The sequence below is a fragment of the Mustela nigripes genome, chromosome 5, assembly GCF_022355385.1.
Source record: "Mustela nigripes isolate SB6536 chromosome 5, MUSNIG.SB6536, whole genome shotgun sequence".
In the NCBI taxonomy this organism is placed as follows: Eukaryota; Metazoa; Chordata; class Mammalia; order Carnivora; family Mustelidae; genus Mustela; species Mustela nigripes.
Genome location: NC_081561.1, coordinates 137,868,833 through 137,881,363, shown reverse-complemented (window position 1 = coordinate 137,881,363; position 12,531 = coordinate 137,868,833). Strand labels below are relative to the sequence as shown.

The 12,531-nt window shown below is 44.7% G+C and overlaps 1 protein-coding gene across 5 annotated transcripts in view; it reads right to left on the bottom strand.

Moving 5' to 3' along the window:
- The window catches only part of SCAF8 (SR-related CTD associated factor 8), a 222,286-nt gene that overhangs the window by 29,126 nt on the left and 180,629 nt on the right, over positions 1-12,531 (bottom strand). For all 5 annotated transcript variants that reach the window (XR_009404528.1, XR_009404529.1, XR_009404531.1 and 2 more), the window contains exon 22: positions 5,107-5,195. The gene's annotated coding sequence lies outside the window, so the exon portion shown is untranslated. The remainder of the gene's footprint in view (positions 1-5,106; positions 5,196-12,531) is intronic.

Genomic DNA, 12,531 nt, shown 5'->3' with positions numbered 1-12,531 from the left:
AAAAAAAAAAAAAAAAGAAAGAGAAATCACCAGTAGGGTCAAAGGAAAATGGGAATTTCAGGGCCACAGAGCTCAAAGGAAGAGAGACTGTCAAGGAGGAAGATAGGTTGGACAACGGCCTCAGGGAGATCAAGCGGAATGACCAGAGAAATACCTTTCGGAATTGCACGGAGTCACTGAAGACTTTCAGAAAGTGAATTCACTAGAGGGGAGAGAGGGGACATTGGACGGTAGGGGGTTAAGAAGGGACAAATGGAGAGGAAATTAAGGCAGCAAGTAGTGTTTGGATTTCAGCCATGAAGATGTCGGTATCAGAGTCGGAAGTGTGTGGGGTGGGAGGTTGGAATGTGGGAGCTTTCCCCCTTTATCTTGGACCCCAGAGGCATTCCCCATGGCTAGTGAAACAGTGGTACTGGGATGGGAAGAGGAATAGGAAGTCGGGCTGGCCAGGCAACAGCAAAGTGTTCCGTCCTGTCCCAGAACCTTCCAGACAGCTCTGGTTTTGTGTGTGAGTTTGTGTATGTGACAGAATACAAGGCAGTTCCAATTTTGTTAAAGCCAGAAGGGAAACACAATTCTTAAATCCACACACTGATTAGAAATCTAGAAATAGCTCCCAGACTTCACATCCTACTTGAGAGTTTAATGTCAGAGGAAGATCTGACATAAATGGCGGGAAGAGCTTGGGGTTCAGTTGGGTGTCAGTATCAGGTCTCATCCAGCAGCACTCACACACCCAGAGGACCATCCATTTCAGTATTCTGACTTTGAGTGGGTGGAAAAGTATTTACCACCTATTTCACGAGTGTGCAAAAGAATTCAAAGTCACACGTGAGAACTAAATGATATTTATAAAATTCTTTGAGATCCACACATGAAAGCTGCCGTTAAGTACAGAGTGTGATCAGCCAATAACAGGGCACCCTGAGCAAATCAGATTCTCCCAGAAAATAAACCATGTCCTGGGAATAATTTCAGTAATTCTGGGACCCGCATTAAACATTTTAGCTGAAAACCAATAATAACTGATAATGCCTCAGTAGTCAAGCTTTCCGCCTCTAGAATTATCTTCCTCATTCACATCCTTGGACATTTGTGGGCCTCATAGAGAACATTGACATCTGTCTGCTAGAATCATTGATTGCCAGTGCTAGAGCTATCTCCTAGTCCAGCCACCCTTTTGCTCATTTAACCCCTCTGTGATCCCCATTCTCAGCCTCTTCCATCTAAAGACAGTTTGGAAGTCCTTTTAACCATCCTTTCCATCTTTGCAAGCCAATGCTTACTTAAGGCTTCTGCTGCCTTAAATCTCTTGTCTTGTTTATTCCTGCTTATTTACTCTTCTCTGTCTGTGTTTTTTGTGCATTCTTCAAAATCAAATCCCACTGGTGGGTCCCCAGATTTCTTGCAATAATGGTTTTTGTGCCTAGCAACTTGCCTGAACTTGACCAATAAAACCTGACCTGACCGCAGGGTCATGGGGCTTGTAGATATCCTCAGAGAGCGGTTCCGCTGGCCACTCAGTGTTAGGTGATGAGGTTCTAGCTGCGTGAGCTCTGCTGTTACAGCGGCAGCCCCTGGCTGAGGCTCCTTCTGAACTACCGGTGTCGGAGCACGACTGGTTAGAACAAACTGACGATGGGGCTCAGGGCTGGCTCTCCGTCCTGGCCTTAGCCACCTCTTGCCCAGATGGTTCAATGGACTTGCCAATGGCCTTGGTTAGAAGGGGGAGGGGCCGAGTGTGGATGGCTCAGGATAATCACCAGAAAAACAGATCACAGCAGCACCCCCATGACGGATACCTCGGGCTGGAGCCTTACCAGGGAAAGAAGACAGTGACAGGAGAGACAGGAGCCTTGAGAGAGAAGGTTTCGCAGAAATACGTCTTGGCGAAGGGAAGCTTGGAAGGGTGACGTGCAAAGAGGAAAGAGGGAAACTCAGAGATTGCTCAGGCTGTGCCTCTCGCCGATCTCCTTCCGTACTGGGACGCCGCATGCAGATCTCCCATGCATGTTTGAAGAGAAGCTTTTAGAAACCCTGGAGTATATGTGTGCAAGCTTGGCGGCAGACAGTTACAGGCAAGTGTGTACACGTGTGCTTGTGTGTGTGCACGTGTGTGTGTTTGTAAGGTAGGGCTGCCCATAGGGCAGGGTGGGTGGCCCTTGTCTGTTTCTTCTCCACTGGCTCAGACGTTCAGGTGAGCAGGCGGGGCTGGAATGGGGAACCGGCCCAACGCAAAGACAGGATCTACTCAGTGCGCACCCTTGAAATCTCAAGGAGTTCAAAGAGGTAACAAAAGGCGCGTGTGCCCAGTGTGAGTTTGATACACGTGAAAATATACACACAACAGTTTACCTTCCAGAATTTTTCAGCGCAAATGAGTAAGCTGGTCCTAACACCGTGACAACAGAGAATGTCAAACCGTTAAGCTCCAGTCCCTCAGTGGGCATGGGAAAATGGTTTATCTTGGATCTGTGAGCAACCATTAAGGCAATGAGGAAGTCATAGAAGGAGGAACCATCCAAAACAAAAGTTTCAAGGTCACGGAGAATTTTTCTTCTCATCCAAGCACAACAGAATCTCATGAATGTCAGACCATGAGCACAGGCTGGAAAATTCCACAGAAATGGAATTTTCTAGATGTGAGATCGTCATTCCAGAGCTTCAGTTCACAGAGGTTTTCACCTCAAATTAATCTGTGAGGATCACACAAGCAGCTGAGGGGTGCTCTTAAATTAGAGCACTTCACAGAAAGAGAGCAAAATTGACTATCGATCTTACCTTACCTGAAACCAGCCCTTTTTTAGGAATTTGGGGGGGAGGGGAGCTAATCTCCAAGAAGACCATTTTCATTTTAGCTCAGTATTTGACTTTGATATTCATACAAAAAATTCAATAGCAATACATTTTAAAAGAACTTATTCTCAATCTACCTCAAAAATGACCCTTATGGGGGTGCCTGGCTGGCTCAGTCGGTTAAAGCCTCTGCCTTTGGCTCAGGTCATGATCCCGCGGCCCTGGGATCGAGCCCCGCATCAGGCTCCTGCTCAGTGGGGAGCCTGCTTCCCTCTCTCTTTGCCTGCCTCTCTGCCTACTTGTGATCTCTGTCAAATAAATAAATAAAATCTTAAAAAAAAAAAATGACCCTTACGATCGAGCCCCATATCGGGCTCTCTGCTTGGAGAAGCAGGGAGTCTGCTTCCCCTTCTCTGCCAGTCTCTCTGCCTGCTTGCGATCTCTGTCAAATAAATAAATAAAATCTTTTTTTTTTTAAATGACCCTTATGTTTTTTCTATAGGAGTGGGAGGTGCTTTGGTCTGAATGTCTGTGTCTCCCCTCCCCAAAGTCATATATTAAAATCCTAACGTCAAGGTATTAGGAGGGGAAGCCACTGGGAGGTGACTGGGTTATGAGGGTGGCGCCCTCCTGATTAGGATTAGTGGCCTTACAAAAGAGACCCTGGGGAGCTAGCCTGCCCCTTGTACCACGTGGGGAACCCTGGGAAGGCAAAGTTGCGAGGAAGCAGGCTCTCACCAGACACCAAATCTGTGCGGCCATGACCTGGGACTTCTCAGCCTCTAGAATTGTGAGAAATAATGTGTATTGCTCCTAAGCCATTGAGTTTAAGCATTTTTGTTATAGCAGCCCGAACAAACGAACACAGGCTTTATAGGAACCTAAAATGGACTTCAGAGACCTCTAAAGGGCCTATACACTTACAAGCATCTCGAATCAAAGCAGTGGTGATGCCTTCCCAGCCTGGCGATCCTACTGTTTAATGAAGAGCAACTGAGGAAACCCCTAACATTTCACAAAATATTCTACTTCCATTCAGTTTTCTTCAGCCAAACGTTCTAAAATTTCCAGAAAAGAACCACTACCTACAAATCACTGGTGTATTTGCCCGGCACTTATCTTCAAGGGAAAACACCCAGGTTCATTGAATTTAGTCCTTAGTGAGCACTAGTAATAGAACGTACACGGCTCGTCCCACTACCTGCTACTCTCTGGTACTTCATACACCTTATTGCTCTCAACATACACAAACCCTGTGATGTACGAAATTTTGTGACCCTCATTTTATAGAGAAGGGAAGTAAGGTGGGAGGTGGTCTAACCCAGTCAGAAGCAATAGAACTGAGATCCTGGATAGTGAGGCTCCAGGGACTGTGCCCTTGACCACTATGTTCTACCACCTCAAGAGTAAGGGAGTCCTAGACTAGAAAAGCGCCCAGTCCTGCAGGAGGGCGAGAAAAGTAAAAGGGAAACATGGCCGCGATGTGGTGAGTGTAAGACGGAGGTATGTGCAAAGGCTTCGGGCATACATGGGAGGCAGCAGCCTGGAATGGTGGGTTCCAGAAAGGCTGCCCAGAGGCACTGTCACATGAGGGCATCTTGCGAGGTTGGGGGAAGAAGGGGCTGGAGATCACGCCAGATAAAGATGGGTAAGAGCAAAGACACGGAGGGACCCAACGCATGACGGATCCCAGGGTGAGAAACAGATGTGAGCGATGAGGCTGAGGGGGGGGTGGGGACTGGGTCACAGAGCCTTGAAGTCAGGTTGGGAAGCTGGGTTTAATCTTGAGGGAGATGGGAGCCACTCAGGGCCATTCTCAGGGGAGGGCCATGGTGGGACAAGCGTCTGTTTTACAGGGAAGGTAGAGCAGGCCACGGAAACTGATCAGAATGTCAACGCAATGGGCCAGATGAGCCCGGGAGAAATGAGCTAGGAGAAGGCCACTGCTGACGTCACCTTCTTTTGCTCTCTACACCAGCACCCATGTGACAGCCCCTGAATTGTATGGAAGCTCAATCCATGCTCATTTTGAAAACAACAAAGGGAGTCCTTTCTAAGACTTGGGTGGGGGGAGGGGAGAGCTTAGCTTTCTGATTTTCTTCTCCATCAGAATCTCTGTAGAGGGCAAAGCCTAGAGAGAGCACGCAAGAAGCTTCTGATACCCTCTCCACACCAAGCATTTGACTTTTCCTAGACATCTGAAAACATTGTAAATTTAAGGCCAAAGCAGGTCAGATGTTCCCTATCACCCGGCTAACTTCAGGGCAGCTTGCACTTAGGAGCTGGTGGCCAATGGAATTCGCTACTGACCTTCTTAAATTTAATCCAGACAGCCAGAGGGGAGAGACTCCATATTCTGCTAGGCTTAGAAGCTCCATGATCCTCTGAGCCACTCTGTCCTGGAAAGAAACAAGTTGGTTCGTTAAATCACCTGCACGTGAATTATAAATTCCCACCACATGAAATCAAATGCTCACATTTCGTGGACAAGATGAAGTACGGTTCCAGAACAAATTACAGTGACGATTTGTGCAAAATCTTGATTTTTGAGGCTTAATTGATCTCACTTAACAACCTGACTCGTTGACCCTCAGGCCAGTGAAACACTGGTTGAGAGCTTCTACATGAGAGTAGCAAGAAACTGTTAGAGGAAAGGGTTCAGGCACCGTACTTGATTCAGACTCTGCAAAGGCAATAGGTTTCCATTGGACTGTTATCTCCTCAATGGCCAATGCACTCCCGGGAGCATAAAATGAAGGACTCCAAGGTTCGTGTTTGGGATCACAGAATTTCAAGGACGGGTGAGATTCTCCTTTTCATAGATGAAGAAGTGACACCTGCAGAGGCTGCCCCGCCCCCAGTTACTACTGGAATCAGACGTTCACCAACCAGTGTCTTTCTGCTACGATAGAATTTAGTACCTCTGAAGTGAGAGCTCTCATAAAGACTTTTGAGTCACAAAGCCTTCCATGTTCATGTTAAGTTTAAACTTACTTTATAAACTTTTTAAAACGTGGAAGTAATTTTCATTTTAGAAATTCTAATAAGCTCAAGTCTTTACTTTTCATGGAGAAATGAGTCCCAGGCCAGGGTAGGACAAAAAGCACTCCCCCCTGTGACCTTCCCATAGTTTCAACCTGTTCCTGGAGGGCACTTTGTCCCTGGCTCCATGGCAACTCAGAAAAGCTTAAAGTACTTCGGCTGGCTGAGGCCTTAGGCTAATAGACTTCAAACCCTCATTACCTTTAAAACACACACACACACACACACACACACCCCAACACACACACACCAACACACCCCCAAAAAACTGCAGCACAGTCAGACAGTGAATTAAAGGGGCAGCTAGTCTAAAAATCCTAAAGAAACATGTTAGTTGAGCATCTGTTGGAGTTAAGCCCTGTGTTTCCTCCCTGAAATACATATCTCACTCAGTTCTTAAAATTGCCAGGCAAGGTATAAAGACTCAGGCTGAGTTCCTCCCCCCAGCAAATATTTCCCTGAGCATCTGCTCCACGCCAGGCACCAAAGTATACAAAGGAGATATAGACATACGTTGTTTCCTGCCTGCAGTGAGGTCACTGTCTAACAGGGATGGGGGAGACGGAGTCAGGTGCACTAACTGGCATGGTGTTGTTCAAACAAAAGCTTGAGACTTGTTACATGATCATGAAATTAATGAAGTGGGTCATTATCAGCATAAAGAAAAACAAATGAATGAACAAATAAATAAAGTAGAAGAGCAGGGCACAGAGTAAGGAATGTCAACACGTACGAGGTAAGGAAACTCCCACAGATGGACGTCGTGTATCTGTATCGATTGTGTATATGTCTGTGTGCACTGGTTTGCAGTGTAAGATAGATTTCCTTCTGTGGGTCATGGTGAGAAAAAGTGCGAAAGCTCTCCAGTGACAGAACAAAGTGACAAGTGCTCTATGAGAAGTTCATGCAATATGATATGGCGAGGGCAAAGAGGAGTCAGCGAGTGTCCTGTCGGTAGGTAGAACTATTAGCACCTGGCTCCAGAGGGAGAACTTCTCCTAAGAGTGAAGTTCTTTTTAGGATGGGATGTCCAAACCTAACAATGCACAGCATTAGGACATGCTCGGTAAGGACTGGTATGAAGCTTCCAGGACTAGAGGTAGGGGTCTCTTCTGCAACACTGGAAAGTGGGTGGGTACCTCAGTGGCCAAGAGAGGGCACAATATTAGTTCTGTGTTTGCACAATGCAGCCAGGCTCAAGAAGAGGTAATTAATCCTCAAGAAGATGGAACCCATATCTAGCCCTGATTGCTAGAGGTGTGCGAGCTGCTGGAAGGTCCACCAGCACCAGCTAGGTCTGGAATGAATTCCCATCATCCTACTGTGGAGAGTGAGCGAGAGAGAGCCCCTGGAGTCTGGAAGGAGATGCGAAGTTGGAGGTGAGGCCCTTTTTGTGATCTTACGCTCAAGAGCAGCGCCCCCTTTGGGATGCCAGGTTACTGCAATCTCCCTTATCAGGATCAAATCATTAAGTTTTCTATTCTTTTAATACCTTCAGATATTCTAGATACCACGTTATTGTTTGAGGATCAGTGGCAATCCACTAGACTGCCATGCAGAGATACCTTCATCAGGTTCTGAGTGAGGATTCAGGTCAAGAGAATTAAAGACCTTCCTATGTGAGGCTCTCCGACATGGGAATTAAGTGACTGCAACAAGACATAGCTCAGGGGCTACCCTACAACCCAGCGATCACACTATTGGGTATTTATCCTAAAGATACAAATGCAGTGATCTGAAGGGGCACGTGCACCCGAATGTTTATAGCAGCAATGTCCACAATAGCCAAACTATGGAAAGAGCTTAGATCTCCATCAACAGATGAATGGATAAAGAAGATGTCACACACACACACACACACACACACACACACACACACACACGATGGAATACTATGCAGCCATCAAAAAAGAAATCTTGCCATTTGCAATGATATGGGTGGAACTAGAAATTATTCTGCTGAGTGAAATAAGTCAATCAGAGAAAGACAATTATATGATCTCACTGACATGAGGAATTTGAGAAACAAGACAGATGGTCATAGGGGAAGGGAGGAGTAAATGAAACAAGATGAAACCAGAGAGGGAGACAAACCATAAGAGACTCTTAATCTCCAGAAACAAGCTGAGGGTTGCTGGAGGGGAGGGGAATGGGAGGGATGGGGTGGGGTGATGGACACTGGGGAGGGTATGTGCTATGGTGAGTGCTCTGAATTGTGTAAGACTGATGAATCACAGACCTGTACCCTGGAAACAAATAATATATTATATGTTAATTTTTTAAAAAGTAGCTCAGGGAGCAGTCAAATCCATTATTTATTTTGGTGATTTGGTTTTTGCATATTTATCATTTAATAAGCAATGACATGGCTTGATGTCAAGATTAATTATTATGTATATTATTTAATCCACATTTCCCTTGTACAGACTTGTGATAATAAAGATGACAGAGTTTTGTTTTTTTTTTTTTAAATAATCTCTCTACCCAATGTGGGGCTCAAACTTACAACCCTGAGATCAAAGAGTCACATTCTCTACCAACTAAGCTCGCCAGATGCTCCCAGACTTACAACAAGAACTGGGTACTACAGAAAATAAGTAGCCCCCCAAAATATATAGAAAACTAACAACTAGATGTCTATGTTTTTGTTTCCTCACCTATCATGTGTGACAGAACCATACAAAAAATAAGGTCTTTCCTAAGCACCCCCTTTGCTATAGGTGATGGTTAAAGAAAGAATACTAGCATATGTTGAAAGCAGAATAAATAATTAGGGTATGAATATTTATTCTATTAAAAACAAATTAAATAGTTGATATCAAAGTGCTTCATGAACTACATGGTATTCTGTAAGTCCTAACCCTTTTTAGTTATTATCAATGCCAATAAATTACTGCCACGTAAAAAGTTAAAAGCGTTAGCGCCCACAAGTAAGTAACATTGTATTTGATGCTTCCCGAGTATGTTGTTTTTCATACATCTTTAGTTTTAAACCAAGGACTCAGGTGTCACTAACATTTTCAAGGGTTAACAATAAAAAGGCAGAAAGTTTAATAAATAATTGTTCCTCGTTAAGAGAAGTACAGATCGACTTTGATCAGTAACAATGACCTTCACTGTACAGATAGAGAAGTAGAGGGATTTGTCTGGCATCACACAGAATCAGAATAAAAGTCAGACCCCCTGTGACAGCAGAGTCCTTGCATCTTTTTTTTTTTTTTTAAGATTTTATTTATTTATTTTGACAAAGATCACAAGTTGGCAGAGAGGCAGGCAGAGAGAGAGGGGAAGCAAGCTCCCTGCTGAGCAGAGAGCCCGACGCGGGGCTCGATCCCAGGACCCCAAGATCACGACCTGAGCCAAAGGCAGAGGCCTTAACCCACTGAGCCACCCAGGTGCCCCCAGAGTTCTTGCATCTTAACTTCTAACCTCACTCATGATCTTGGTTGTTTGTCTGCTTTTTCATACACAGCCAGGAGCTGTTTTCTATTCTTTGTCCAGAATAGAGATGGTCATATGCAGTGTAACAATTATAGATCATAATCACACACATCACAGAATCAACGGTATCATAGAATGAAAAGCTCTCCCTGAACATCAGCCAGACAAATTCATCTTTTCTGTTGCTAAGTCGAGATTCACAAGTTTTTTGGCTCCTCAGCATTTTAAATTTTGTTTTGATTTGTTTTTGGTTTTGCCATGTTTTAACTAACATCAGGTGTCACAACCTTGTGTTTGGGGGGAAAGTCTCAAAATAATATCTCACACAAGAAAGGTAACTAAAGTGGGTGTGCTGCTGGTATAATTTAACTTAAATATGTTAAGTTCTACTTAAAGATTATTCAGCAGGTAAGTTTTATGGGGGTGGAGGAAGTAGCTACACTTTCAAAAAGTAGTAAAAGATATATTCAATGGTTTTAAATGTGTGAGATTAAACTTCCTAATCTAGAGATGTACATTTGGGTGGTAAAACTATTAAAAGTTAAACCCAGGGGCACCTGGGTGGCTCAGTTGGTTAAGCAGCTGCCTTCAGCTCAGGTCATGATCCCAGCATCCTGGGATCGGGCCCCACATCAGGCTCCCTGCCCAGTGGAGAGCCTGCTTCTCCCTCTGCCTCTACCTACTTGTGCTCTCTCTGTACCTCTCTGTCAAATAAATAAATAAAATCTTAAAAAAAAAAAAAAAAAAAAAAGCTAAACCCAAGGAAATATTACCATAGAAGTTCAGCTGAAGAATTGCTTGTAGGAGAGGAGGGGGCCTGTGATCGGGGTGGAACACCCGGAAGGGACTTGCAGGGTAGTAGCAAAGTTCTATTCCTGGACTTGGTTGGTGTACCCTTACGGTAATTCATAAACCCACGCACTTGATCTGTGGGGCTTTCTGTATTGGCAGGGTTTTTTGTTTTTGTTTATTTATTTTTTTTCTTTCTAGACCAAAGGGATTTTCATAAATAAAGTATTTGTTTTAAAATTTGGAACTAACAATACATTGATCAATTACTTGTTGTTTTCAGGTCTGGTAGGACAGAGAGAAAATGAAAGCATATGTTCCCTTTTAGGTTTTAATCAAGTTCGGAGCAGCTCAGAATTTCCTTTCTCAGTAGGCATGGTCAAGATAAACCCCAGGCAAATTCTACGGAACAACAAACCAGGGCCGGCAGTCCCATTTACAGCAGAATACCTGGGTCTGGGCTCCCAGCCAGCACAGCAAAGGCCTCTGCGGTACCTCCTGGCCTGGGTCCACGGACAGGAAAAGCAAGCACGTTACAGAGGACGCAAGCCGTGGTTATGCAATTCTAGTTCTCCGGAGTCTAACTCCGCTCCTGTTTCTGTGGCTGAATAAAATGCTTTGCCCTCTCTGTTTATTTGCACAGAGGGCTGTTCAACAGAGGGGCCCAAAGGGTGGGGGAAAGGCATGGCCATGCGGACTAGAATGATTTCCAATCACAATAAACACGCCCAAAGAGGGAGGAAGATGGCAAGTGATATACGTCCCTTCTAACATTCTGTAAAATAAATGCAGGGCCCTGGAGGAGGCAGCCTGACATGTTTCCACTGGATGAGTTAAGCGTGGAGAAGCACGACGCTTTGCGCTCTATCTGCGCTATGCCCAGGCCCCATTCCAGACCCCAGTATGGCAACTGGCTCCCAAGGGCCTGAGAATCTGGACCCCGTCCACAATGCCAAGCCACCTGGGCTGCTGGGAAATTCACGAGGCTCCCATCTCCTCCATCGGCCCTTGGCAGTTGGACATCGGGGAAGATGCTCCTCTCTGACACATTCTGCCAAACCTCCCTCATCTGCCAATGGAGTCGCAGACCACTGAGCAGTGCTGTGATGGCTTAGATGCCCCAGCCACGCCAGGCCACAGCTGGGACCAAGCCAAACCTACATTCTGGTCTGTGAAGCGATTTCCCCAGAAGCATGTGAGCCAAATCCACACAAACTTTAAGTAATATATAATTGTTGGGAAAGAATAGGGGGGATTATCTTTTCTTCGCCGGCTTCTATGAATTCCTCCCCTCGAATGGCTAAGTCCACGTGTCACTCCACATTACTCACTTTGAACAATACGCGGAAATGCGGAGCACCAAGGCACAGGACACACTATACACTGTGAAGCCATAAAACGTAAACACCAACAAGAAGCTGAATTCTCCCATTGCTGGCCAAATGCAGTATAAGAGCATAATCCCTCAAGTCCCATAAAAGGAGAAAAACTTCTCTCATTTTCGATATGAAAAGACACCCTCCCCCACCCACCTACCACACATCCAATACTAATGACCTGGCCATGGAAGGGAAAGTCTATCAAATTCCCATCTTAGAGAGCTTATTTATTTGTTGTTCAAAGCAACCGTCCATGAGTATGTTGTGCTGAAGCACAAGAGGGATATACAATAGCTTTACACGGTGGTCTGTTGCTATTACTAATGTCCCCTAGAGTTGTGCAGTGCGCAACCTGTGAGACTACATATGGCAGCCCTGATTATTCTTATAGCATCAGAATATAGTCTTTACTTGTACATTTGCATATTATGGGTACTATAAGAGTAATATTTATATTTCTTATGCCATATAAATCTGTTCCTTCTGTCACATACCCACGTACATCCTATTTGTTTATCAACTCTTACACACTGTTTCATTATTCTAAACCAACAATACTAAGCTAATTATGTTTAGAGCCTAAGTGTGAGGTTCTTTCTCTTTTTTAATCTTTGAATTATAAATCTACTTGAAAGTCAGACTGTTTCACCTGAGTTCACTGGGATCATTGATTTTTCCCTCCTTCCCATTCCACTGGTCACCCAAATTGGAGCTGGATTCTAAATCTACCTTATAAATCTCTCTCAAGTCTCTACCCTCTCAAGCCTTCTGGTATCTCCTCCAGACCATTACAGTAGTTTTTCAACTGGCCTTCCAACTTCCAGTCTCTTGCAAATCAGTCTGTCACATTATAGCAATAATTTCTTCCTCAAACACAGATAGGTTAAGGTCACTCCTCTGCTTTAGAACATTCAAGGGCTCTATATTCCCCAGGAGATGAAGTCTAAACAAGTCTCTGTAGTACCTGACCAGTCAAAAGTCCAATCAGCTCATCAGTTGGGGTTACAATGACTTCCAATAGCAACCAACATCCAATCAAGCATTCATTCAGTGAAAATCCATTTGGTCCTCTAAACAGCTCAGC